The sequence below is a fragment of the Meriones unguiculatus genome, chromosome 5, assembly GCF_030254825.1.
Source record: "Meriones unguiculatus strain TT.TT164.6M chromosome 5, Bangor_MerUng_6.1, whole genome shotgun sequence".
In the NCBI taxonomy this organism is placed as follows: domain Eukaryota; kingdom Metazoa; phylum Chordata; class Mammalia; order Rodentia; family Muridae; genus Meriones; species Meriones unguiculatus.
In genome coordinates, this window is record NC_083353.1 from 111,592,277 (window position 1) to 111,619,238 (window position 26,962).

The 26,962-nt window shown below is 51.7% G+C and overlaps 1 protein-coding gene and 1 long non-coding RNA gene across 13 annotated transcripts in view; one reads left to right on the forward strand and one right to left on the reverse strand.

The window, feature by feature from the left end:
- Positions 1–26,962, reverse strand: part of Mical3 (microtubule associated monooxygenase, calponin and LIM domain containing 3) — a 184,564-nt gene that overhangs the window by 146,633 nt on the left and 10,969 nt on the right. The window lies entirely within an intron of this gene.
- LOC132654277 (uncharacterized) lies at positions 22,032–24,644 on the forward strand. Its single transcript, XR_009591939.1, has 2 exons — positions 22,032–22,188; positions 24,321–24,644. It is a non-coding gene; the product is annotated as an uncharacterized LOC132654277 (long non-coding RNA).

Consider the following 26,962-nt stretch of genomic DNA (forward strand, 5'->3'; position numbering starts at 1 on the left):
GACAATACAGGGGGCTAGTGAGATGGGTTAAGGGGCTTGCTGTCAAGCCTGACTGAATTTGGCCCCCAGGACCTGCAGAGAGAACACAGGTGAAGACCAAATGAGCCAGAGAGTGAGAAGGAGCCAAGAGATTGGAGCAGATTGCTGGAGTTAGTTTGAGGCCAAGCAGAGCAATTCAGGGGCAGAGAGAGAAGCCAGATTGAATACGTCAGCTGGAAGGGGCGTTTGAGCCAGAACGGCTGAATTGAACCAGCCAGCCCAGAGCTCAGAAAGAACAATGCAGGGTGAGCTTGTTAAGCAAGTCTCAGGGGCTGAAAACAGTCTAGGCCTAGATTAGATCATAGAGAGCCTGGGAGCTTCCAGGATCAGGCCCAGGTTAGCAGGAGGAAGCAGTAAGCCTCCCAGACAACAGAAGCTGGAGAAAAAAGTTCCTTTTATAAGGAAGGACTCCTAAAAACACCTCACCGACCCCCTCCCCAGGCTAAGAAGAGTGGGTGGGGGTGGCTCTGAGACTGTAGGGGTAAACAGGAGGCACAGACATGATGATCCCAGAGACACTTTCTGGGGGATGCTGCCTGCAGCTCAGTGGACCTGTGCATACAGGACCAGGGTTTGAGGATGGTCTGGAAGTCCCGAGCCAGCAGGGGTGGGGTGGTCACTGCCCTTCCTTTTGGCTTTCCCCCCCACCCCCCAGCATGGCAGCAGCAGGCAGATCCAGGGTGGAGTGAACCTGGAAAAGTCTGAGTAGTGATTCGGCACTGGCCACACAGAGCTTTTCTTCCCACCTTCATAGACATTACTTCACCAAGCCCTGGGGTTCTTTCCTGACAGGCTCTCACAGGTGAGTCCCAGGTAGCAGAGGGGAAGGTTGAGCCCAGGAGCAGCCCTCTGGGAAACCGGAAAGGCACCCGGCTGCCCGCACTGCCAGGAAGTGCAGAGAACACGAGGAGCAGCCGGGCTGGTGTGTGTCTTTGCCAGAGAACCCAGGCCGTCTCTCACACAAATGACTCGGCGAGTTTAGGAAAAACTGAGTGTCCCAAAAGTGAGTCCCAAAACAAGTGTCTAGGATTCCACAGGCCAGACTCATAATCAGCCTCGCCCTCCTCCTTGTGAACCAACAGCCCAAGCTGCCTCAAATCACTCTCTCAGACAAGCCAAAAACGGACAAAAGGAGGATGAAGTTGGGGGTTGGAGGAGAGCCTGGATCAAGGAAATTTCAGTTTTATCTCTAGGGGGGCCCTCAGATAATCCCTCAATGCCTGGCCAACCACAGCAGCACAAACAAACTGCTAGTCGTCTTTATGTTTCTCTCTGTGTCCTACAGAAAAGCCCTGTGTCCAGAGTTCTACCGTGTGCCCTGACAAGGTCTGTGAGACAAGAACAAGAGTAGAGGGAAGGGCCTGGATGGCCCTCCTTGGCTCAGGTGTAGAAGGAAGGCCTTGGTAAGGGAAGTGCCGCTTTGCCTGGACGGGGCTGGGCCAAATGAAGGCGGACCCTTGAGAGGCAGGCAGAAGGAAACATGCATGCACAGGCCACCCAGGAAACCCACACCCAGGCCTTCCTGGAACGAAGGCCAGTGGGTGTAGAGTCTAGTGTGGGGGACAGCAGGGTAGGTGAGGCAACTGGAGGCCGGGCTGGACATCTCCAAGATTTGGATACAAGCATCCATTTTCTTACGTCCTTCAGAGCTCCGAAGGCCAAAGCCTAATACATGCTTGCTGAGCACAACAGCACACCTGTGCACACCTGGGATTCCAGCATTCGGGAGGCTGAGATAGGGGGATATGGCATTCAAAGCCAGCCAGGGTGCTATGAGACCCTGTCTCAAAAGAAAACAAGAGAGTGAGAAGACAGGACATGTTTAACTCGGCACATCAAATATGAACTGATGACTATTTAATAAGTAAGCCAATGCCTAAAACTCAGAGCCTTCAAGAATGGTATAACGCAGCCTATGGAAACGAAGAGCTACCCAACCGCATCCCGAACCAAAAACATAAATAAAAGGGATCTGATACAAGAAGACATATCCTGAGGCTCCACCTGGCTCCGCCAAGCGCGTCGCAGCTCATTGGAAAGGATAACCTCAAGCTAAGATGTGTCAACAGGCTCCTCCGAGAGGGTGGGACCCCAGGCGGAAACTGACATCTGCAGAGCATTAGCTGAGCCGGCTGGGTGGCATGTTCCAGGAGCACAGCAAGCGCACAGGGCAGGGCCAGCAGGCGCAGACACAGGGAGAGCAGGTGCTCACGGAGACGCAGTGGGAGCACAGCCGAGCCCACTGGACTGCACACAGCACCCAGACCATTATCCGCTCCAGCGAGGCCCACCCAAAGGACTCTCTAGGAGACCAGATAGATCAAATGGGCAGTCCAGGGCTCCGGGCTGCAGTCCCAGATGACACGCTTTAGGAAGAAAGTGACTAAAACCGGTTGCCACAGGAGGAAGAACGACAGACAGCAGAAAGCTATGATTTGCTGTAATTAAAAAAAAAAAAAAAAAAAAAAAAGATGCCAAAGAGAAGAGAGAAAGGGGGAGGGGGAACCCAAGTTGCTGCAGCATTATGCAAGCAAAAATTCCAGGCATAAGCCAGGAAATTTCAAAGGTCATGGTTCCCACAGCAACAGTAACCTGACCCGTCAGTGTATGTAGCCTTTGGCAGTGCCAGAGCCAAAGCAACCTATCATGCCAATGCTCCCTGAGCAGCTCCCGCCAGCCCCGCATACCTAATGTGCAGGCACCCCTACTGAGTCTGCACATGCCCAGCAGGCCACACCCTGCTATGTGAAGCTCACCTGGTGCCCATGCCAGGCTGCACCAGGCCCACGAAGGGCTTTGGCAGGCTCCAGTTCTTCCTGGCAGACCCTCATCCCGCCTCCACTCACACCTGCCCGCTGTGGGTTTTTAATCTTAACTCCCTATGGGGTGTATGACCACAGCTTATCCAGCTGGCTTGGGACAAGAAGAAGCAGGAAAATGTGTTCGTGTGGGCTTAAAGGTTATCTGTACTCTCGTCTCTCCCATCTGGTAGCTGCCCTTGGATGGCCAAGACTCACTGCGTGGAAAAAAAAAAACAAAATTGGAGAGTGGCAGAGGCAGTGCTATGCTGCAAAGGATGCCATCAAGATGGAAGGAAGGCTGCAAGATGGCTCAGCGGAAGTAGGGGAGCTGGCCACTAAGCCTGGAAGACATGAGCTGATCTCTAGAAACCACGTGGAAGAAGACAGCAGTAAGTCCTCTAACCTCTACAAGCATATAAACACATTAAAAAAAAAAAAAAAGTAAATAGAAGCCAAGCTTGGTGGCTCATACCTGTCATTCCAGCCCTCAGGAGGCAGAGACAGTTCAAGGACAGCCAAGTATGAAGACCTTGTCTCCCTGAGTATGGCGGAACATACCAGTAATCCCAAGATTTGGAAAGGGGAGGGGCCAGGGAGGGACCAAGGCAGGGGAAGACCAGGACTTCAAAGTCATACTCTACATAGCAAGGTCAAAAGGCCACCGGGACTACAGGTGACCTTAGTCTCTAAAAGCTTAAAAAAAAAAAAAAAGACTAACAACAACAAAGGCGCAACTCATGGTATGGCAGAAGCCTCACGGAAAGCCTTGTTCCTGGAGAATTCATAATTAGGCTCCAAAGTGAGCCAAGACACAGGCGGTCACCAGACCCTGGAGACACAAGATGGCCACAGAGAGATGGGTCAAGAGGCTGATGGCCACAAGCCACCCTTCTATCCTCACGCCCTGGGGCTTTTCAAAGGACAAATCCCCTGACGGCCTTCTCCTGAAGGCATAATTGCCACCAGAAAAGTCAGAAGACCTGGAATCCCGAGCTCCCCAGGCTCTGGGCAAAGAATGACTCCCATTCCTAAGCTCCAGCTGAACATAGTCAAGGTATGTGAACCCTGTGAGGTGTGTGAGCATGCACCTCAAACATGGCTGGTGAGAAACACTCTGCATATGGCTACAAGAATTAAATGAGGGAAAAAAAAAAGAATTAAGTAAGGCCACATACATGGAAACATTAAATAAGGCCACATACATGGAAACCCTTCAAGGGACCTAATAGTACAGAGGTGCTCAACAAACCAGAGACGTCTGCAGTGGTATTGCTGTCTTCACACTGTCACTGCTGGCACTGCTACCGGACCTGAGAACCTTACTGGAGAAGCCTGTGTCCATGCTAACGCTTTGTCTGCTTTTTAAGAGCGGAAGCAGCTGGCGTGTCTTGGGCCTCTACTCCGTGAGAGGCACTAGTTCGGAAGCTCTTCTCTGGGGCACGATTTCACTGACTCTATGATAGTCTCTCAGGGTGGGTGTCAGTCGATGCATTGTGTGGAGGACGCACGGTCAGTGGTGCAGGAAGAGCAAACAAAACTCAAGGGTCTGAACTCCACGGCCTCCAGACCTAGCCGTGTCACTTTTATCTGCAGTGTACGGAAGTATGTACCCAGCGGGCACCGAACACAGAGGCCTAAGCGATTCTTGGAAAGAACTGTCAGGCTCGGGTCAACCTTGTGACGGAAGTAGAATCCTAAGTTCCGGCCTCTTGGATGTCACTGCCACCCACCGTCAACCCAGCTGACTGAAGCAGCTCCCGTGAGGACGGGAGTGGTATGACGCCACACTTCGCTTCAAAATTACACGAATTCCATCCACGAATTCCGACCCCTCCAGGCCAACACTGAATGAACAGACCTGGGAACGTTTTATTTTAAATTTCTTTAAAGATTTTTTTTTTTAAAGGTGTATGAATGTTTTCCCTGTAGGTTTGTGCGCCACATGTGTGCCTGGTGCCCGCAAAGGCCAGAAGAGGGTATCGAATGCCCTGGACCTGGAGTTACAGGTGGATGTGAGCAGCCACGTGGATGCTGGGAACTCAATCTAGGTCCTCTGCAAAATCAGCGACTGCTGTTAACCCCTGAACCACCTCTCCAGCCCCTAATTTCATTCTTAACTAATTTGTTTTTGTGCTAGGACCTGAACCTCATGCACGTCACGAAACACTGTACCGCCGAACCACAGACCCTCGGGCTCACTGCAACTGTCACAAGCCCTACTCGACCAGCTCCCAATTTAACAGTTCCTACAAAACTTCCTTGTATTCGGAAAGAGGGAACCCACTTTCACCCCTTCTCCTTACCCGGTTCTCCTGCTCCTTATATATCTCCATTCTCATGCCTCAGCCTCTCCCTTCCCAGCTATGTGATTTACACTGCTTGTTCAGACTGCGCGCAAAAACAAAAACCTAACACATCCACTTGTCCCAATTTAGGCATGGAGACAGAGAGCCAAGACGGACACAGAAGAAATTACGACTGTGAAATAACACATTTCAAAAGTCACCCCATCTGTGACCCCGAAGGACCCAGTATTCCTATGCCCTAGGGAGCTACATTGACCCTGGTCACCAAGCAGATTCTCTTGAGCACCCCTAGTTCTCCCCGTCTCGCTTGGGACATAGGATCTACTGGTGAGTGTGGAAGGCCATGTGACACAAATGGCGCAGCAAATATGACAGGTAGCAGAATGGCATTGTGTAGCTTAAGCGTTTTCTTTGGACTGCCAGGTATGTGGGTGGGATCAGGAGAGTAGAGGATTTCACACTTTCATTCAGGTACTTTGTCCATATAACCGGGATGCGCTTCCCTCCCGCCTGAGGATTTGAACTCTGGTCCTCACCCTTCAGTGGTAAGGGCTTTTTACCCACCAAGTTATCTCCATGGCCCCACTCAGCGACTTTTCGTTAAGATAGTCCTTGCCTAAAAGAGACGGGAACCCTACTTCAGCTCACTCCCCCAGTCTAGCTCACCCCCAAAACATAGGCCCAGTCTCTTCGCCAAATCTGTGGCTTCCTAGAGGATAGGAAAGAGTACCACATACTTCCTTTCTTGTTTGTTAAAGACGGCAGCCTGTGTAGGTCGATTCTCCTATCTCCACTCCCCTAGTGCTAGGATTACAGACGTGTGCCACCACACCAGATGGCACCATGTATTTCTAAGGCACCTGTCACGGCCCCTGATGATGGAGAGGGAATCCTGGGCCTAGTCCCTCCCTGGGAGTCTTCCCCCAGGCAGAACTGACAACCACACACTACGGGCAGGCGAACGAAGGGGACATTTTGGAAATAAACACACAGGTTTGCGTGTGGGACCTCTGTCCCCTAGCAGAAGTGACCGTTTCCCCCAACACCTTCTGTCACACCCACCCTGTTACTGTTTACTATTTGCACACAGCTGCCCCCGCCCCAGGTAACCCACGCCTAGGTGACAAGGGTACCCTGACACATTGAAAACCGCTACAAGGTGGACAAGCAAGAGGACAACTCCTATGTGCCTGCTTCCCAAAAGAATACTATAGCCCTCCTCCCCACCCAACCTTCCAATGGCAGCGAGTGAGCCGCCCACCCGCCTGTGGGTGTCACATGACCCACACAAGCACCTACAGCTCTGGCCACACTCATACACCCCCACCCCACCCCACCCCTTATTTTTTTTTGCTCCTCCCTTATCATCTAGCAGCAGTCACACTGCCCACAGGCCTACAGCCTGCAGCACCCCTCCCGGCTTCACCCACTGGCGGTTGCCAGCCTGAGGCTCAGGCGCTCTCCATTGAGGCTCACAGAACTATCACACCCCCGAATGGCAATGGGGGGCGGGGGGGGAGTGAGGTAGCAACCAAAAACCTGGGAAGGAGTATGAGCCTGAGGTACTGGGGTTTGGGTTGGTGGGGAGCTGAGGGGGAGGGGAAGGGTCTCCGCTGTAGATACTGTTCAAAGCTGCACTGTCTTCTGGGGAGGGGAGCCGTACGTGGGATCCTCGAAGTGCTCCAGCTTTCGCTGGGAAGGTGGAGCACCACCGCCACACTTTCCTCCATGCCTCAGGTCTACAGCAGGCAAAGATGCCTCCCTGACCCAGGCCCAGCTGACAGGATGCCGCGTCTGCCTTCCTGCCCCCCCACCCCCACCCCTGGCCCACCTTCCCCGAATTCTTCACACCCTGTTAACTTTCTTATTTAAGAATGGCTACAGGGCTGTGTGTGGCCTGGTGGTGGAATGCTTACTAAGCAAGTGTGAGGCCTTGCAGTCCTTCCCCCCCCCCCAGTGCTGGGGGGAAAATCATCTGGGAGAAGGTATTCATCAGCGTTTTCGAGGGAAATAAAACTTTAATAAACCTATATAGGACTGTTAGAATTATTAGGACATACATAGGGTTCTTAGCAGGGCTCACAGGCTGCGGTCCTGCTAGTCCAGCAATGGCTGCCCACCAATGGAAGGTCCAAGAATCCAGTAGTTGGTCACAAGCTGGATGTATCAACTGGTCTTGAGTATATGCCAGAGTTCTGAAAAGTAGGCTCTCATGCTGGGAAAGGAATAGACTTGCCCGGGGCAGGGAAAGCAAGCAGGTGGAGACAGAGTTTCCTTCTTCTATGTCCCTTTAGTAGATAGGAGGCCAACAGAAGGTGTGGCCCAGATTAAAGGTGCATCGTCGGATTAAAGGTGGGTCTTCTCACTTCAAACTATTTAATTAAGAAAAAAAAAAACTCCTCCCAGGTGTACCCAGATGCTTGGGTTTTAGTTAATTCCAGATGTAGTCAAGTTGACAAACCAATAATAGCCACCATAGAAAATATTCCTATTTTCAAAAACACTCACCGAAGCACTTGGAAGTCTAGGGATGTAACATGGAGCTTACAGGTGATGGTGGGGAGAAAAATCAAATTTCAAAAACAGTGAAACAAAACACAAACAAAAAAAACATGCAAAAACAAATGGGTCATTCTGTCTCTCAGTTCAGAGTACACAGGAGTCCCTCTAGCCCTGAATATCCCTAAATTCAGAATAAAATTAAAGTTACATCATACACCCACGGCCAAACCTGCCACTTGGCATAAAAGTTTAACAACACCCGGCGCCTCAGGAGCCGCTCCAGGCTGGTCTGTGGCATCACGCCTGTCTGTCTACCCAGCACCTTGTTCTTCCCTTCTGTGAACCTGGGACTAGGGACTTGCCTGATCACTCACTCCATCCAGAGATGCTGAGGAAGGAAAGGAAGCAACACGCTGAAGCCGCTCCAGCCAGGCCTGCGTGCACATGGCTGCCACAGGCTCTTCTCCCATTCTGCAGGCAACTCACCCGGCCCTACCGTAAGACAGGCAGAGAGACAGGGCATGGGGTCGGAGGGCAGGCTCTGCTGTGTACACACTGTCCATGCTGACACTCCCAGACACTTCACAGGCCAATGTGCCCCACAGCCCATTCACTCACTCCATGTGTCCTCTCTGCCTGCTCTGTGGCTGTCCTCCAGGACAGGCAAGGATCTGCAAAGGACAGATGACAGGCTGACCTCATGAAGCTCCCATCTTAACGGGAAGAAACACACACACAAAAAAAGCTCTCTTGACCAAACACCTACACAGGACGGGCTCCGTGCTGGATGCTGTCCCAAGCATTCATCAACAGCAAATCAGAACTCCTTTTCCCCTCCAGGACAGGGTTTCTCTGTGTAGCCTTGGCTGTAGACCAGACTGGCCTTGAACTCACAGAGATCAGCCTGTCTCTGTCTCTCTGAGTGCTGGGATTACAGGCGTGAGCCACCTCGCCCGGCTTGGTTTCAGTCTTTTTATAGCAGTGAAAAGAAAATCATTCTGGCCCAAGTCAGAAATGTCAGGGTTCCCCCCTCCCACACACACACACAAAAACACCTCATTTCCAAAGTAAATTACTGGAATTTAATCTCATTTCATTTTTCAGATAAAGCCTGGGATGAGGGGACATCTTAGAAGAAATCATGTGCCAGAGACTGAGATGCAATGAAAGAGGGGAGAGTAAAAGGGAAGATGTGTTCCAACTACAACAGGTCTCAGGTGCCGTGTCCATAGCTCTCTGTAGGCTGGCATCCTCCAGAAGCTGGCAGGGAGAGCAGGAGCTACGTGAGCAAAGGCAGAGTACTGACCCTCAGGTTCAATGGTTCTCAACCTGGGGGGGAGGGTCACAACTCCCACGGGGTAACATGTCAGATACTTACACTACAATTCCTAACAGTAGCAAAATTACAGTTATGAAGTAGCAACGAAATAATTTCATGATGGGGGGAGGTAACTGGCATTAGGAAGGCTGAGAATGACGGCTCAAGTTTGGCACAGTGCTAGGGGGTGACTCGCTGGCCCCACACTGCCCTCCCTCCAAGCCACTGCTTGTCCCAGGGGCCCACTGAGTGAGTGGGCCCAGGACAGGAGAATCCTGGCCATTAGGACAACTGGCAGGCATTCCTGTGACGAGTATGGCCGTCACCTAGCGGTAACAGCTACGGGGCACCAGCTTCAAAAACAATCAGACCACAGTTCTGAGTGGATGCTAAGTGCGTCGAATCTCACTTCTGATAAATCTGCGCTGAGGCATTCTGACTAGGGAGGCGCAATGGTAAAGCAACTGGGGCGAAATGTGAACAATGAAATCTCACACATGCAGGTCGCTGGCAGGCAGCAGGGACTCACTCTGGTGCTGCTCTTGGGGCTTCTCCTAAATAGGAAATTTTGCCAGAATACCTGCCCTCCGAAAGCTCCCCCGGCAGCCCCAGCAAACAGTCAGTCTATACCTGCCCAGTGCACCTGAAACCAAGGTAGCAAAAGATGCTGACAGGCCAGGAAGCACGAGGGAGAGCCATGAGGCCATTCATACACCGACAAGCACCTGGAAGCTACCCTGGGCCTTCCCCAGCACTAACACATGCTCCTGGCACACGGAAATAGAGCCAGCCTTACCGAAAGGGGCCAGGAAGCACCAAAGCAGAAGCTTCCGCTTTGCCTGGGGCTCCTCCCTCTCCTCACTGCTACCTAATCAGAATCCTCTTTCCAAGAGGTCTCTGGCATCGGATCCCTTCCTCTTTATGTTCAATGCCAACATCCTTTGTCGCCTCACATCTCAATTTATTTATTTGGTTTTCCGAGGCGGGGCTTCTCTGTGTACCACTGGCTGTCCTAGAACTCAGTCTGGAGGCCAGGCTGGCCTCGGAAGTCAAAAGACCCGCCTGCCTCTGCCTCCCAAAAGCTGGGATTAAAGGTGTGCACCACCATGGGCTACATCTGAACTATTCCCAAATGCTGGGGGTGGGCAAACGGCAACCTGTGGCCAAGTCCAACCTCCGATTAAACGATGTTTTTTTACACATTTAAGTGACTGAGGGGAAATCAAGATTCATTCTGTAATAGAGAAAAGGTACATGAAATTCATATTTCATAAACTACAGCTGCCTGTAGCCACACCAATCTGCCCTGCACCATCTTCAAAATATTCTTCGAAGGCTCCTCGGGGTGTGGACAAAAGCATTGCCATCATGAGACCCTCACAAGGTCGGGCTTTTTAATACTCCCTTGTGGAAGCGGGGGATTCCCAGCCGCATGGAATCCTGCCCCAGCTGTGTGCGGTGGGAGACCACTTCAGCACAGAAGTGGAAGGCTGACTGGGGTGAGGACTTCACCGACACAGCTTTGGGGGAGGCCATCACCCCTACTCAAGTGGAACTTCGTAGTGATGAAAATTCCAGTAAGCAAGCCCAGTGTATTCCCAAGATACGGACGAAGTTTCTTTCAATTGGCAGTTGCCTATCTATCTGGACACAAAGCCTGCTGGGAAAGGCCAGGGGTCACAAAGGCAGAACTGAGGAGCTGCATCCGAGAGGCCCCAGAACTGAGAAAGCTCACTCTCTTGACGAACCCTCCACAACAATCCCGTTCTCCCATCTCCCCTACCTGGCTACCTGACTTCCAACATGACTTCCAGGCTGTTTCTCTGGGCACACCCCCACCTCCATAAACCTACTGGCTCTCAAGTGTGCCGAGGTGTGCGCAGACCCTGGGGACAGACAGGCTCCACGTGCTTGCTTACGGCTGCTCTCATCTTTCGGGAAGCCCTCCGCATCTGAACACTGGTCTGCCTTTCAAGGCTCTGGGAGGAATTCCTGGATCCTTCTGCTCAGCTCCCACTGCACCTCTCATTGCAGCCACACTTTGGGGGAGTCATCTGTTTGTGTGCCTGTCTCCCTGGCTACGCCAAGAGTCCACGAGGAGAAGAATGCATCTTAACCCCAAGCGCCCAGGCAGAGCCTAGCACAGTGGTTCTCGCTCACAAGCACTAAGCTGAGTGTCCAGGGCGCAGGGCTGCCTCTCAGGGCCACAACGTCCTGGGCTTGCTCTCGGCTCTAAGCTGCTGCTTACGTCACGTGCCCTCTCCTCTGTGCTGCCCACACTCAAATGGATAGGTGGCCTTAAACCCACCTGGGGCAACACCCTTAAGATTGTCCTTCTCCCAGGAACTAGCAATTTCCAATGGCTGCTGGGTGGGGGTGGTCACACCCACCCCCTCAATGGACTGGCTTGAGCTTGCACGGGGCTCCTGCAGGCCTCCACGCTGTGTGTGTGGAGGACCTGTTTCCTTGCATTCACCACAGCCTCCGGCTCTGACGCTCTTTCCACCCCTCCCTCAGCAGCGATCCCCGAGCCTTGGGAGAATCGGGGTGCGGTACAGACACTCCTGATGAGTAGGAACGACAAAAAGGCACCAACTTGGGCGGGAAGAGAAGGGGGTGCAGATGTGGGAGGAGTCGGGGTACGGGTGAATATGGCCAAAACATAGTACAAAATTCTCAAAAAGCAAATTTTAAAAAAATGAAGTGTGGGGGCTGGAGAGATGGCTCAGAGGTTAAGAACACTCACTGTTCTTTCAAAGGTCCTGAGTTCAATTCCCAGAAACCACATGGTGGTTTATAACCATCTATAGTGAGATCTGGTATGCAGGCACAATGTTGTATAAATAATAAATAAACCTTTTAAAAAAAAGTGAAGTGTGAAAAAAGCTGAAATTACTAAATGAGCAAACATTTATATAAAAAAAATATTGAAGATTTGAAAGGAAGAAAAACCCTTATTCTCACCTAACCAATCTTATCAGTGACCTAGTAGGTCAGGGTGGACCAGGTTCAAACCCAAGGTGTCTCTCCTCCGTGTACTAAGTGTCCTTAGACACAGGCTGGCATCTCTATGTCCTCGCCTGTGAGGTTCAGATGACGCACAACTGGCCATGCATGGAACACCTAAGCAAGCACTGGGCCCACGACTGACTCTGAGGGTACAGCTGTCAGCATGCCTGCTTTCCCCAAGCAACCGACCAGACCTTTTTTGCATTTACACATCGGCTCTCACACACAGACACATATATACACACTCACTCACACATACATACACAACACTCACACATACACACACTCACACATACACACATATACTAAAAATCACACATACACACCCACAAATATATACACATACACTCACACTCATACACACACACTCACACATATATACACGAACGCTCACACTCACACACACACATGCGCTCACACACAGAAAGCCTATGTCAGTACCATACCTTCTGAAGCAGGCAGGTACACACGTGGAGACAACACACATTTCTCAGAGCTTGCCCTTGGCCCTAAAACCCAGTACAGTGAAGCAGGTCAAGAGCTGCGATCAGTTAAGTTCGTGAATACATCCCTGCAGGAAGTTCAAGAGGTTAGTAGGAGGACAGAGTGCTGAGCAGCAGGGAATGAGGCGGACAGTAACCAGAGAGTGAGCAGGAGCAGGGGCCATTAGAAGGGAGCAGGTGGGAGTGGACCCCATGGGACCGAAATGGAGGGTCCAGTGACAGACAGGTGAGCTCCCCCTGCAGCCGGCACTTCTTCTCTCCAAGATTCTGCACAGAAGCCCGGCTTGACTCACTGCACAGTCCAAACACACTCACAGTCGTGCTGTCCGGGGGCTGCTCCCTCCCTGAACGGAAGCCCAGAGCCCCAGGCCTGCGCTGCAAGCCTCAGACACACAACCAAGACCACCACTGTGTGCTCGCCCTGTGCCTGGTGGAAGTCTGCCTGCCTGTGACTGGGAAGCAGGGCTGTCGGCAGGGCGTGCCATCGGCTACCCCATGATCCTGACAAGGAACCTGAGCCCAGAGGGGGGAAGGAACGGACACGCTGCCGGACATTCCGGTCTGGTTCCAGAACCCACGCTCTTAACCACCACATAAGCTGGCGCCTCTACTCTCGAGGGAGAGCCGCCCTGTATCCGCCACGAGAGCTCAGGCAGGTCGCCACCCTCTTCAGGCCTTACACTCCCAACCTACTCGGCAGGCATCACATAACTAGTGTGCAAGGAGAAGATGACCTCATCATAAATAGACACCGGGAGATGGGATCCCTTTCCAACCCACAGCCTAACACTGTGCAAAATCCCTCGGCCTCCTTTACTGAGGGGGACCTACCTATTCCCCGCTGCCCTGCTCCCTGACTACCTTGCCTGTTGCATATGCTCAACCAGCCCACAAGTGGTGGCAAAATAACCTGAAAACAAACAGAAAAGGCAGGCGACCATACGGGGAACACACGGGGACAGCTGGAGAAGACACAGATGACTTTGGGCATGCGGATGAGCGCAAGCTGGGCCAGCCAGCCCATGACAACACAGCACACACCCCGACTGACAGCCCATGATGGCACCTAGCTCCGCAATGGCCAAGATGACGGGCCGGTACCAAGGGACGCTACCAAGGCCAAGACCAGTGGCCTCTGTGCCCCAGAGGCTGCAATAGGTAGTAAGTAATAGGATAAAGAGATGAAGGCAGGTAAATGTGACAGGTGAGCAGGGGAGGTGGCTCACATTATAACCCCAGGCTTCTGGAAGAGTTCAAGGCCAGCCTGGCCACATAGCTAGACCCTGTTTCAAAGGCCAAAACCAAAAACAAAAGGATAAGCCATCCTTTGTACCGATGGTGAAAGATCAAAATGCTGAAGGTCACAGACAGATGAACATCATATTCCTAGAGAAGGAATTACGTCACAACATTCCTTTACTGTGACGAAGTCCACGTAAGCCAAGAAATACGGACAGGGACTATCTTACTGGAGGGGGCACGTTTCCATACGTCACCTTTGAGTCCATGAGCACTTCTCTGGGATCACTGGTCAGAGAAAACTCTTCATAAGTGGTGTGGACCAAACATGGTCACCAACTGGGATCAAGCCATTACGCAAGAAGCAGAGGCTGGAAGACACTTGACTTGTTTCCAGGAGGGACAGGCAATTTCCACTGGAATGGACCTAAAGTGGCCCAAAGGTCTTAGAAAACAGAAGACCAAACCACAAGCAGAACTGTTTCACTGAGCACACTCAGCATAAGTGGTCCAAGCAGGCCTTCATCCGAATCAGCCTCCGAATGCAGCGAGTGACTTCAGGAGAACAAAGGTGGAGGCTTAGGGGAGGGGCCTGAAACATCACCACCAGGCTCCACCTGGACTCCTCGGTTGTAGCAGGCACAGGCGCCGCAGTCGTGGCTGCAAAGACACCCTGGCAGTTCTAACATGGCTCTAAACGCCAAAGTGGCCAGCATTGTCAGAACACCTGGGACGGGGTGTGGCCGGCAGCACCTCTTCTAGGAAGGCCTGGGCGGCCACCAGAGTAGCCGGGCAAGGACAAGAGCACCAGCCAACAGATTCCCCAGTGGTGATGGACCCGATGGCAGTCTTCAGGAAGGGGCGGTGGCTCAGCCCTTCCTGCAGTCAAGGTCCTGGGGGAAGAGCTACAAAACCACTCAACCCTGCTGGCAAAACAGACATCCCAGCCACAGCCACAGCCCCCCACAGGGGGAAGGTGGAGGGCAGAACAGCTCCCTGTAATGTGCAAGAAGACAGGAAAGCCAGCCTTGGAGGGGCACTGGGCTGCCCCCCCCCTCGAACAAACATGGTAACTTCCTGCAGCCTCCATCAAGCGTGAGTACCACCTGAAGCCCCGAGGGAATTTCCCTTCTCTTTGTTCTCCGGCTCCCGAGTGTGACAAAGGCCAGGAGCTCTCCTTATCCCATCTTCTCTCCCAGGGCTGGGCACAGGTGTTCAGTGAATCCTGAGGTACTGGCTCAACTTACCACTGTCTATTTCCTCCTCGACCCTCCTTCCTTTGGTCCATCTTATATGACGGTAATTGTAGGCTCAGCTTATACAAGTTACTGGGTTTATGGCTATGACCTTTCTGGAACAGTGAGTGTCCTGACTGTAAAACAGGGGGGGAAGGAGGAAATGGCTGGCGTTGTGTACATGAAACAGCTAACCCAGAGTATGTGTGATCACTCTGGTAAGCAGTGACTGTGGTGGCTACTCTCCATCACTGACCATCAGGTCCACTTGGTCAGAGGCAAATAGCAAAGACATAAAGTTGACCACCACCAGCCCCTACCTCTGCAAGACTGGGTTTGAGAAGAGCCCATCTGTTTTGGAAACAACCTGACAGAATTCAAGGGTCTGGTTAAATACTTCCTTTTTCCATTTTCACAGGGAAATAAATGAGTCCAACTGGTCCAGGCCTAACTGGGTAAAGGGCTCAACTCGAAAAGCCCACTTGCCAGTTAATTAGACGCAGTGGCTGGGTTCCCCAGACTACCACTTAGCCACAAAGAAACTAAGACGGTGATTTGGGCTTGAGCCTTGAGAACGACAAACCTACGCCAGAGGCGGTGAGGTGGCCCAGAGGATGGAAGCGCTTGGTGTGTGAGCACCACAGTGTGATGGCCTGGGAGAGCCAACTCCCAATTCTCATCCTTACTTGTGTACCACGGCACATGCACGCATGCACTCGCATACACACACACACACACACACACACACACACACACACACACACAGTACTCCACTAACCACCGTATACATCCCAAAGTCGCAGAAAATAAAATCACTGAAAATTTAAAAGAGAGAAAAATTCCCCGAGTCAAAAAAGTAGAGGAAGGAAAAGGTATCAACAGGGCTGCATTCATCACCACCCGGATCCCACAGCACAGATCCATGACCCCTGAAGACCTTTCTACTGCCCTGGGCTGCCCTGCCCTTTGGGATTCACACCAGGGTCTGTGCCGGTCCTCCAGATGCTCCAGAATGGAACAGCTGAGAGAAATCTGGCCAGGCACGGTGGGACACACCTCCGCCACCTGCAGAGGCAGGAGGGTCTTTGAGTTCAAGGCCAACCCTGTCTACATAGCCAGTTCCAGGCCCAGAGTGACATAGCGAGATCATGTCTCAAAGACATAAGATAGACAGATAGACAGACAGACAGACACACACACACACACACACACACACACACAGATAGACAGACAAGTCATCTGATGCTGAATATCCCATCTCCCAAGGGCTTTTCAGTCATGTGACTCTAGGGGAAAGGGAGAAGTGTGATTATGGAGAGTCACAGGTACAGAGCCACAGGCCTGCATGGGAATCCTGAGACCACCACCCTCCTCACCCAGGCTGGCCAAGGAATCTGCAGAGCACTGAGGACAGAGTCTGCAGTCAGGGCTCTCCAGTGTCTTCCACCATGATCATGTGACCGGATATTAGCCCAATAGCTCCAGCACCTCTCCCTTTCCCATCCCAGAACCCTGAAATCCCCAATCACAGGGGAGCACAAGCGGGGTACTCTTCCCCTCTCCTCCTCCTCCCCAGGCTCCAGAGGCAGAGGCAAGAAAGAGAGGGCAAACTGGACCAAACAAAGGAGAACTTTCAGTTCAAATGGTGCTAGGGGGTTCAAAGGCACTACCACAGGCCCCGCCCACAGCCCTGACCATTATTTTAAAGCTGTAAAGTCAGTGGCAGTGCCCCCTTCCCAGAGTTCCCAGAATGAGTCTTTTCACTGCATATACAGTGTAACAGCACCCGCAGCCCCTCCCAGGACAGAAAGCCCCTCTTTGGCCATCATCCCCTTCCCTTCAGCCAGAGCTAGACACTCCAGAGGGAAGCAGCTCTGACAGACTCAAAACTCTGCTCTCACTGGCAGCTCCTACTGCTCAGCAGAAACTTCGATCCTCCCAGCTTTCACGGAGGTAGAAGCCACAGCCCCCTTTCTCTTCTCCCATCTCTACGCTAATGACCCCTTCCTTTCATTTCTTCAGCCTTAGCCATCCTCTGTCCTCATCTAAAGTCATTCAACAGCAGGGCTGACCAACACTGCTTTCCTGCCTTCACCGGTTACATCAACTCAGCCTTCAGACAGATGAACCACTGGAAGAAAACAGATGATGGACCACATACGACTGTACGACTGAGCCTCACGGGCACAGCAACATCATCCAGCCCAACAGTGTGCCAAAGCACCTCCGTGGGTGATATCCACCCACTGCCACCCAACCCCATTTCATCAGAGGACTCTGGAAAACGGAGCCAAAGATTGACAGAGGGGTTGACTGGAAGGGCAGGGAATTTCCAAACAATGTCCCCCACAATCCCCACAAAACTCCCATAATGTCCTGTATTATCTGTGAAAGCTAAACACCGAAAATGAAGCAGGTGTCCAGCTTCCTAGCTAAAGCAGAAAAGAAGCATCTGCCTTACTGCAGACCTGAGGGAAAAAAAGCCAGTTCTCCAATGAAAAAGCCTGCACACTAGTCTGGTGACACCCGCCTTTGATCCCAGTGCTCAGGAGGCGGAGGCAGGAGGAGCTCTGTGAGTTCAAGCCCAGCCTGGTCTACAGAGCAGGTTCCGGTAAAGCCAGGACTACACAGAGAAACCTTGTCTCGAAAAACCAAACAAACAAACAAAACAACAACAAAAGCCTGAGCACTAAGGACAGGCTGCAGGTCAGAGTATCACTTCTGAGCTGGGAGAGGTGGTGCACCCCTGTAATCCCAGCACTCAGGGAGGCAGAGGCAGGCCAACCTCTGTGAGTTCGAGGACAGCCTGGTCTACAAAGAGCCCTGGACAGCCAAGGCTACACAGAGAAACCCTGTCTCCAAAACCCAGAGTATCACTTTCTCATCCTTGAACCATTTCCACTCTTTCTACTCCTAATTGTCCTGTCTGATTTTATTAAACACGTCACTCTCCTCAATTTTATTCAGTTCTGGTTGTCTTGGTCCTCCCCTGCCCCCCCCCCCCCCCAGCCAAAGCAATGACTGTCCAGTAGGGGTTAGGGAGAGATAACAGGTGCCAGGACTCCAAAATTGCCCAGTAAGCAACTGTAGGTCTGACCGCAGCCTCACTCTCAGCCACAGCTTTCTGTCTCTCCTTCCCCCTGGGATCTCATTAGACCCTAGTTTGTCATCGATGAAGCAGGACTCATACCTAGAATATGCTATACACAGTGGGCCAGAGAGATGGCTCATCGGTAGAGACCACTGGCTCCCTTGTTGCTCTTCAAGAGGACCCAGGTTCAATTCCCAGCACCCACATGGCAGCTCACAACTGCCTGTAACTCCAGGGGATCTGACACCCTTGCACAGATATGCATGCAGTCAAAACACCATAAAATAAAATAAAAATAAAGTCTTTTAAATCTTTTTTAAAAAGTTACATACAGCTATGAGCAGTAAATAGCTGGTGTGACCTAGCACAGGCACTGACAGGCAATCGCTGACATTGCTCACTGACAGACATTGCTCACCAGCACTCAGAAAGGTACAGTGGTCTGCCATAAACCGACCTCTCAGTGCTTACAAACAAGAAGGTTGTGGACAATGTTTTCCTCCAAAGGCATCAACGAAATATAAGACACACACACAAAAAAAAATCTAACTCAAGAATCAATGGATTTGTACTCAGAGCCAATCACATCACTTCCGTTTTTCTTCCTCTATAAATTAGGAAAACACTGTACTGTAACCTGACTGCATTACAGGCGAGTGAGAATCAATGACAAGGGGCTGGGGGTGTGGCTCAGGGGTGGAGCACTTGCCAAGCTGAGGGAGGCCCAAGCACCTGCCTCCAAAGAGGACCAACCAGGAAGAAAAAGAAGTTCACGTCTTCAAGGAAAAAGCAGTAAGGGAAGCCAGAGTCTGGCTTCTGTAAAAACGTCACACCCAATATCACGCAACATAAACAAACCAGTGATGGTTCTTATTTTCCCAAGCACATTAGCTCTGATAGCCTTTTAATCTGCTCATTCGACCAGTCGCAAGAAGGGAGGAGGAAAACTGTCCGCTCCTTGCCGAGCCCAGAGCAGAGTCCACAGAAGTTAAGTGGCTACTCCCGCCTGCTGGTCCAGCTTTGGCCACCCTGGCCACTTCTCTGATGTCAGTGCCTGGAAAAAACTAAGTAATGATTCTAGTTCCACTTGGGCATGTCAGTCCTCGGAGTAAAACCCTCACCTGCAGGAGTAATCAACAGATCAAAGAAAGGGTCAGCCTTCCTACTGAGCGGTCCTCGGGATCTGCTCCAGACCATGCATCATTCTTTCTTTCACTGGGCAACATTGACCTGGAGAAACTCCTCAGCGTTTAGTAGCATTTACTGCTCCTCCAAAACAATGAAGTTGAGCTACCTGCAACATGTCAGGCAGCAGCTCCCAGCCATCTGTAACTCCAGCTCAAGAGGATCTAACAACCTCTTCCGGCACCCAAGAACACCTGCACACATGTGGCACACACACACACACACACATACGCACATGTCCCTGTAAATAAAAGTAAATAGGTAAAATGCAACAAACTGCTGGGTATAGCGGGTCACATCTGTCATCTCTGCAGTCGTGATGTGGAGGCAGGAGGATCAGGAGCTCCCTTGCCATTTCAAAGCAGGATCAGGTAGGTCACTCTTGTCTATATAAGGAGTTCAAGGTTAGCCCAAACTATACAAGACCCTATTTAAAAAAAAAAGGGGGGGGGGAGCCAGCCTGAGTTATCTGGCAAGTTAAGGCCAGACTGAAATACATATAAAGGAACCCTAGAAAAACAACCAACCAGCTGGGCAGTGGTAGTACACACCTTTGATGCCAGGACCTGGGAAGGCAGAGGCAGGTGGCTCTCTGTGAGTTCGAGGCCAGCCTGGTCTACAGAGTGAGTTCCAAGACAGCCAGGCCTACACAGAGAAACCCTGTCTTGAAAAACCAAAACCAAAACAAAACAGTAACAACAAGAAAAATGCATGAGGCCGATGAAAAACCTCAATGTTCCTTGTTTGATTTCTCCCAATCCAGATGTGTCCCACATACAACCTCCTACTAAAATGTCTAGAAAGCTAAGAAGTGGGAGAGGGAGGAAAGGAGCGCTGATCTCCTAGTTGGGGGGGGTCTCGAGGAGGAACTCCACACCCACCCAGGCCTTCCAATCAAAGGGGAAAGAAAGGTCTATTTTTTTTTTAACTGAACACCTACTACGTGCTCAGCACGGTGCAACCCACACTTCCTACATTATTTCCAAGGCCCACTTTCTCTCCGACACCTAGAAACCACACAATACAAACATCCTGGTAGGAGGAAAACCCCAACCGGTTGGCAGTCAAGTTTTAGACATTTCAAGTTAGCGCTGCGCTAAACACAGAAAAGAGCTCCAGCTGAGTGGCACGGTCCAAGTTCTAAACGATTCTTTGCAGAACCAACCAAACCGCCTCAGCTATAATTCTGCAAATCAACACACACTACTTAGTACACCACTAAGAGACAGTTTAAGACTTTTACAACCTCAAGCATAAGAAAAGCTCGCTGGAAGGCTAAAATAACTGACTTGAAAGTGCATGTGGCAATCAAATATGGAACTCACGCTATCTATCCTCTCGAGGGCCCTTGGGAGCCGTGCTCACAGAAGGCGGCTACAGTGAACAGCATCCTTTGTGGCCGGGTCATGAGTGAACTTATTCCTGCTGGCAGCAGCAATCTGGAAGATGTCTTTCTCATCATAAAACCTCACTCTCTCACCGTCAACCTAAACGCCTGTGTATGTGGCAAACAAATGGGGCCCAAACACGCACGCATGTCCTGCCGTTTAAATGCTATTCTCTCCATCCTCGGCACACTTTAAACAAACAACAAACAAACAAAAATACCACCGTCCATAATGAATCTCCATTGCTCTGCATTAACCCGTTTCACGCAGGCTGTAATTATGCCTGAACTAAGCACCAAAATCAAAGCAATACGGACATGGTATGTGTATTCTTGGAAATAACTTTGTCTCCAGGCTCAGGAGAAAAATCAGCCAAGACACAAGGCTGACCCACGCCCCCGATTGCGCTGAGGCGCCTGAAGGACCCCTTCTTCCCAGCAACAATTGTGAAAGAGCTGGATGATGCGCCGCCTGCCAAGCAGAGGAGCCAGAAACCTGCAATGGGCCATCACGCCGGCTGTCTGCAAACCCCAGACAAGCCCATATCTGGGTAGGGCCCTCCAAGGTTATTCTTAAGCTAGGGGTGTCTTCTGTGCCACGGGGACCTCCAACAGTGTTGTCACTTTGTAAGGCAGTTAGGGAGGGGGGCGGCGCGGAGATAAGAGGCCTCGGTGGCTGCCTGCAGCCCACTCAGTCTACCCCATAGGAGAATGTCAGAGTTCTCTCATGGCCACCTGCCATAACGAACCTACACACTGCGCCGGCTGGGCTCCAGCCTAGGGACATCGGGGAGCGCAGCCCTGCTCCCCAGGCTGGGTCTTCTCCCCTACAAAGCCTCCTTGGGCACACCCAGTCCGAGCCGCTCAGTCCCGCGCCTACAATCGAGGTGGCTCTTTTGGGGGCCCCCCATCCCCCTGGGACGCGACCTGACCTAGCACCCGACTCCTGGAGGTCAGGGACCCGGACGCGGGCCCTGCAGCGCGGGAAGCGCAGAGGGGCTTCCTCGCCGGAGCCGGAGCCCCGCCAGCGCTCCGGACGCACGCGTCCGCCAGAGGGAGGCGCCGGGTCACAGGGCGGGTCGGGGCCCCGGGGCTGCCCCGGAGGGACGTCTCCGACCCACTCATCGGGGCGCCGCGGCCACCCGCGCCCAAGCCGCCGGTGGGCCAGCCGCCCACCCCCGGCACGCCGAGGCGCAGCGTGGGCGGGATGCAGGCGCTCCCCGGGAGCGCGGCGCTCACCTCTGCTTCATGCTGCTGCGTCTTCGTGGCCGGCGGGGCCACCCGGCTGCGCGCCGGGACACGCAGCCGCAGCCCCAGCGCGCTAGCCCGCAGCGTCCGGCGGGGCAGCGGCGGCGGCGGCGAGCGGCGGCGGCGGCGGCAGGAGCGGCGCCGCCGGGGCGGGGCCAGCACATGGGAGGGCGGGGGCTGCGGCCCTCGAGGCCGGACCACCAGCCCCAACGGGGGCGCGCGCGCTCCGCGCTCCCGCAGTCCGCCCAGGCCTCTCTTTCTCGGAGACCCGCCGGCTACCCCCAGGACCGGGCTCCATCCGTGAATCACAGGTCACGAGCAGAAGGTAAAGGAAGGCATGGCTGCCACTCCCTCCCTCTTGCTCTCTCCCCCACTCGGCACCGACCATATGGTACATTCCTGAAAGCCCCAACGGTGTAGCAGAGGAAAGAGATGATTGGCTGGGAATCTTGGAAGGGGCGAGAAGCCACACAAAACGGCCAACGGGAGCACTCCGGGGGCATATCAAAGCCGGCCAGACCCCGGACGGGAGGACGCCCTTAAAGGGGACCTGTTTATTGCTCTCAGAAGCCGCCACCAAACAAAAACTACAATTTTCTTCCTGATCTCATCCAGATGAGCCAAAGTAGGGAAGTCTCGGGTTTTCAGGGGGAAAAGCTATAGAAAAGTTCCGAGACTTGAATCTATGTATCTATTTGACTTTGAGTACACAGCGCCGTCTCCCTACCTCAGTTTCCTTTTTCAACCCGATGAGGATGCTAGACCACACTTGACCTCTAGAAAGCATTTTTTTTCCTCCTTATTTCCTCATCCCCTGCCCGAAATTATTAATCTCTTCAATTCCGGACGTCTTAAAAAGAACTTCGGTTGAGAGTGAGTAGACCTTCTGACCAACCACATCTTTACAGACACTAGAGCAGATAGTCTCTTATTCCCGGAAGGCACGTTGAATATTCTTTGGAGGCCCTGTCCTATGTTAAGAAAGAGCATTCTCCGTCCCCGGGTGTGTGGAACGTCTGTGCCTCCTGAAGCCTGTGCTCCCACAGTCAGATGAAAGCTTCAGTTAATTCTTCACCCTCTTGCTGGACCGTGCAAGATTCCAAAGACACCTAGAAAAATCCAATTCTGCTGTGTAGCCTTCCTGGATGGGCCAACTGTAGCTACTGCCGTGGAAGAATTCCCATTTCTACCTTGTGCCCCCTTGACCCTGATTTTCGGTGTTTGCCGCCCCCCAAATGGAATCCCCTCGTTCTCTCCTCCCCACAGCTGCTACTGCTTGTGTTTATTAACTGTTATGGTCTAGATAAGTAGTGTCCTTCAGAAAGGCTCGTGTATTTGATGCCCGGCCCCCAGCTGGCATGCTATTTTGGGAGGTGCTGGGAACTCTAGGAGGTGGGGCCTATCTGCCTGAAGTAGGTCATTAGGAGCCAGTCCTTGGAGTTATCTTGTCCCTGGCCTCTTCCTGACTCTCTGCTTCCTAAGCGACATGAGGTGCCCGTGTTCCCACCGCCGTGCCAGTCTGCCTTGTGGGCAGGGAACCCCCAAGTCTGAGGGGAGCCCAGACAGAGCCCAGGAACCAAAGATGGACTTGGTGAATGAAAAGAATGCCTCCCTTAAGCTTTATGTCAGGTGTTTTTGCGCTAACTGTGAAGAAACTGACTAAACACAGTATATCTTGCATGCTGGGGACTGTTGGGAGAGGGTTATGTGCGTCATTTCATTCCAAGCTCACATCAATGCTATGAGGTACATTATTTCTATTCATACTGTTATTCCTCCTGAAAGGAAAGATAAAAATAAAAAAGGCAAGGTGTGGAGAAGCTAACCTGTACAAGGACACAGAGAGGCCTGACTCTAGGGGGTGGGGGGGAGGGTCATTTTGTTTGTTGAATTGACACATTCCAGGGTTATTTGGGAAGAGGGACTCCCCAGTAAGGAATTGCTTCCATTAGATTGGACTCTAGGCATCTTTGTGGGGCATTTTCTTGATTAATGATTGATATAGGAGGACCCAGCCAAAGGTGGGCGGTGCTACCACCCCTGGGCAGGTGTGCCTTGGGTGTGTAAGGAAGCAGGCTGAACAACATGAGGGACAAGCCAGTGAGCAGCGCTCCTTCGCGGCCTCTGCGTCAGCTCCTGCCCTGACTTCCCTGACTTTGTGGTGGGCTACAACTATCAGCTAAAAGAAACACTTTCCTCAGGTGGCTCTTGGTCGTGGTGTCTCTCCACAGCAATCGAAAGCAAACTAAGACAAAAGCTGCCTCCTGCTTTTCAGAACTCCACTCCATTCCAATACAAGATGATGCCAGGGCTGGGGGGGCCCTGTGGTAGAGTCAGTGCTTGGGTTGCTTAAAGCCCCAGATTTGCTCTCCAGCCAGAGAGGGAAAGGGAGAGAAAAGAAAGAAGGGTGGGGTCAAAGGGGAGATATTTTTATAAATTAGGTTTCTGTGCTTGCAGTACCATTTGAACCTCAAAGCAAGACGGTGTGGAGCGCGGGCAGAACTTTATCTATACGAGGAAGAAAACTACAGCTGACAAAGCGGACCGACTTGGCCAAGGTTAAGAAGGCTGCTAAATAGTGGTGCCTGAACTTGGGAGGCAGAGGCAGGAGGATTGCAAGTTCCAGGCCATCATGATGTACAGTCTGAGGTCCTGTCTGAGAAAAACCAGAGCTTTGGGCTGTAACTCCTCCCCATAGGCTCAGGGGAACTCACACAGCACGCACACTGCCGTGGGTTCCTGAGGCCTCCAAAATAAATAAATGGATCCTGGTTTCCGAAAGTGTGCATTTTCTCCACCTCCGTCTCCCACTCCCTAACAATCCTTTTACAACTTTAACAACTGGGCAACAATTGTAAGCAACAAGAAAAGAAATACAGAATAGCAAAGTATCTGCTAGAAGGTTCAGGGCAGTGGTATTAGAAGTGAGCTTATGTCTCTGCCATGTGGGCTTGTTCAGTAAGGAAAGGAAAAGTGTTCTATCCCTAGCCTACAGCTCTGTGTTTACAAGGAAGGGCTGTGGGCGTTGCCTCTGAACTAAGGTGCTTAGTAAAATATCCTGCCCCACTGGCATTTAGAATACAACCTTTTTTGTTTGCTTGTTTTGTTTCTGAGACAGAGTTTCTCTGTGCAGCCTGGATTTGCTTTGTAGACCAGGTTGGCCTAGGACTCACAGAGATCCACCTGCCTCTGCCTCTCAAGTGCTGCACCACCATGCCCGACCCACCTTTTCCTTTCTAATTCCCAATACAACTTTTTTTATCCCTGCCAGCAGAAAGGGAATTAAAATACAACTTGACAAAATCATGTGTCTATGTCTGCATCAACTTTTCATGGAATAATAACCCCAAAGGTGAGAAAGCCTTCCTCAAACTCAGCAGCCTGTGTTCTGCTTTGCAATAGTCAGGAGTTCTATATACCAACAGCGGGTAAAACCAAGATGGGGCCTTGTAGTGGAAATCATTAGTCACCAAAGCCGCTGTGCCATCTAGAGCCAACACCTCGCTTACCAACACCGAATGCTAGCGTCCCTCTGGCCCCTGAGAAAGACTTCCCCAAACCAGCTCCAGCACGTTCTGATAACCTCCAGAGATTCAGTAACTTTTGCCAACAGGGTTTTTGGTTTTCCTTGGCTTACATCTTTGTTTTCCTTTTAGTGGAGCTGAGAACAGAACCAGTAGTTTTGCACATGGTAAGGCAAGGGTCTGAGCTACATACAGCCCCAGCCCTTCAGGTGAATTTGCACATCAGAGCATCGTTCTATAGCTGTGTATGTGCAAAGGCTTGTAGGTACACATGTGCCTGGGTTCTTTGAGTCTCTGCATCGGTCCAGACTAAATACTATGTATGTACGTATAGAAACCACAAGTAAACCTAGCTTAGTGAGGAGGGGGAGGATCCATTAAGGCTTTCCAATTCTACTTGCTTAGGATAGTTCTTTAAATGAAAACATTAAGGGTTGGAGAGATGGCAGAGTGAGTAGAGGCAGGAGCCCCAAGGAGCTGAGTTTGGTCCCCCTGAACACGTATGGTGGAAGAGACAAGCAACTCCCACAAGCTCTCTTCTCAGCCCTACAGGCACACCCACGCATACGTACAAAATAAGTGTAATAAAAATATGAAAACAAACACATTGCCTGTCCACCTTTTGGATAAACAAGTATAAAATCTAAGCACCTGGGGCCTGGAGAGATGGCTCAGAGGTTGGGAACACTAGCTGTACTTCCAGAGGTCCTGAGTTCAATTCCCAGCAACCTTCATGGTGGCTCATAACCTTCTATAGCAAGATCTAGTGTGCAGGCAGAATGTTGTATAAATAATAAATAAATCTTAAAACAACTAAGCACGTTAGTAAAACATAGTGGCATAGAGCATTTAATCTCAGCACTCAAAGGCTGAGGCAGGAGAATCAGAGTCAAAGCTAGCCTAGGCCACCAGGGACCCTGTCTCAAAAACAAACAAAATTCAAGAAACAACAAAAACACATGAAGGGGTTCCCCAGTATCCAGGTGGGGCCCTGGCTGCCTCGCTTGGTTCAGCAGGTGGGGCCCTGGCTGGCCTCGGGGCTCAGCAGGAACTCTCTACAGTGTCAACCCCTGAACCCGGGTTCCTGGTCACTGGTGTGCCACAACATCAGCTACTCTGTGACCCTGAGGATCTGTGTGTGTAGAAGGAGCTGCAGGCCCAAGGGCCCTGCAATGGCCAGGGAGCAGTGCTGGCCCAGTGGACCACAGCTGTGGGATAATGTGGCCTTCCCCTGCACCAGCTCCAAGCACTGCTGTGCGGACAGCAGCGCCCCCTTCCTGCTCGGGCTGTGGCCGCGCTGCCATTGGGAGCTGCTGCCTCTGAGGTCGCAGACATAAGGTGGGGTGCCTTCCAAGAACGATTGACAGATTATTGAGATTCTTTGGCCGTTGTGGGATGTTTGTACCTGAAGTGGGAAGCAGTTCTGAGGCCCTTTAGCACGTATAAGCCTTCAAACCTGAATCTAAAACTCAGAAAGCTTTTTAAAAGGGTTTATTATTATATTATTATTGTTGTTGTCATTATTATTACTATTATTCCCAAATTCCAGTAAACAAATACAGATTCAACTTGGGT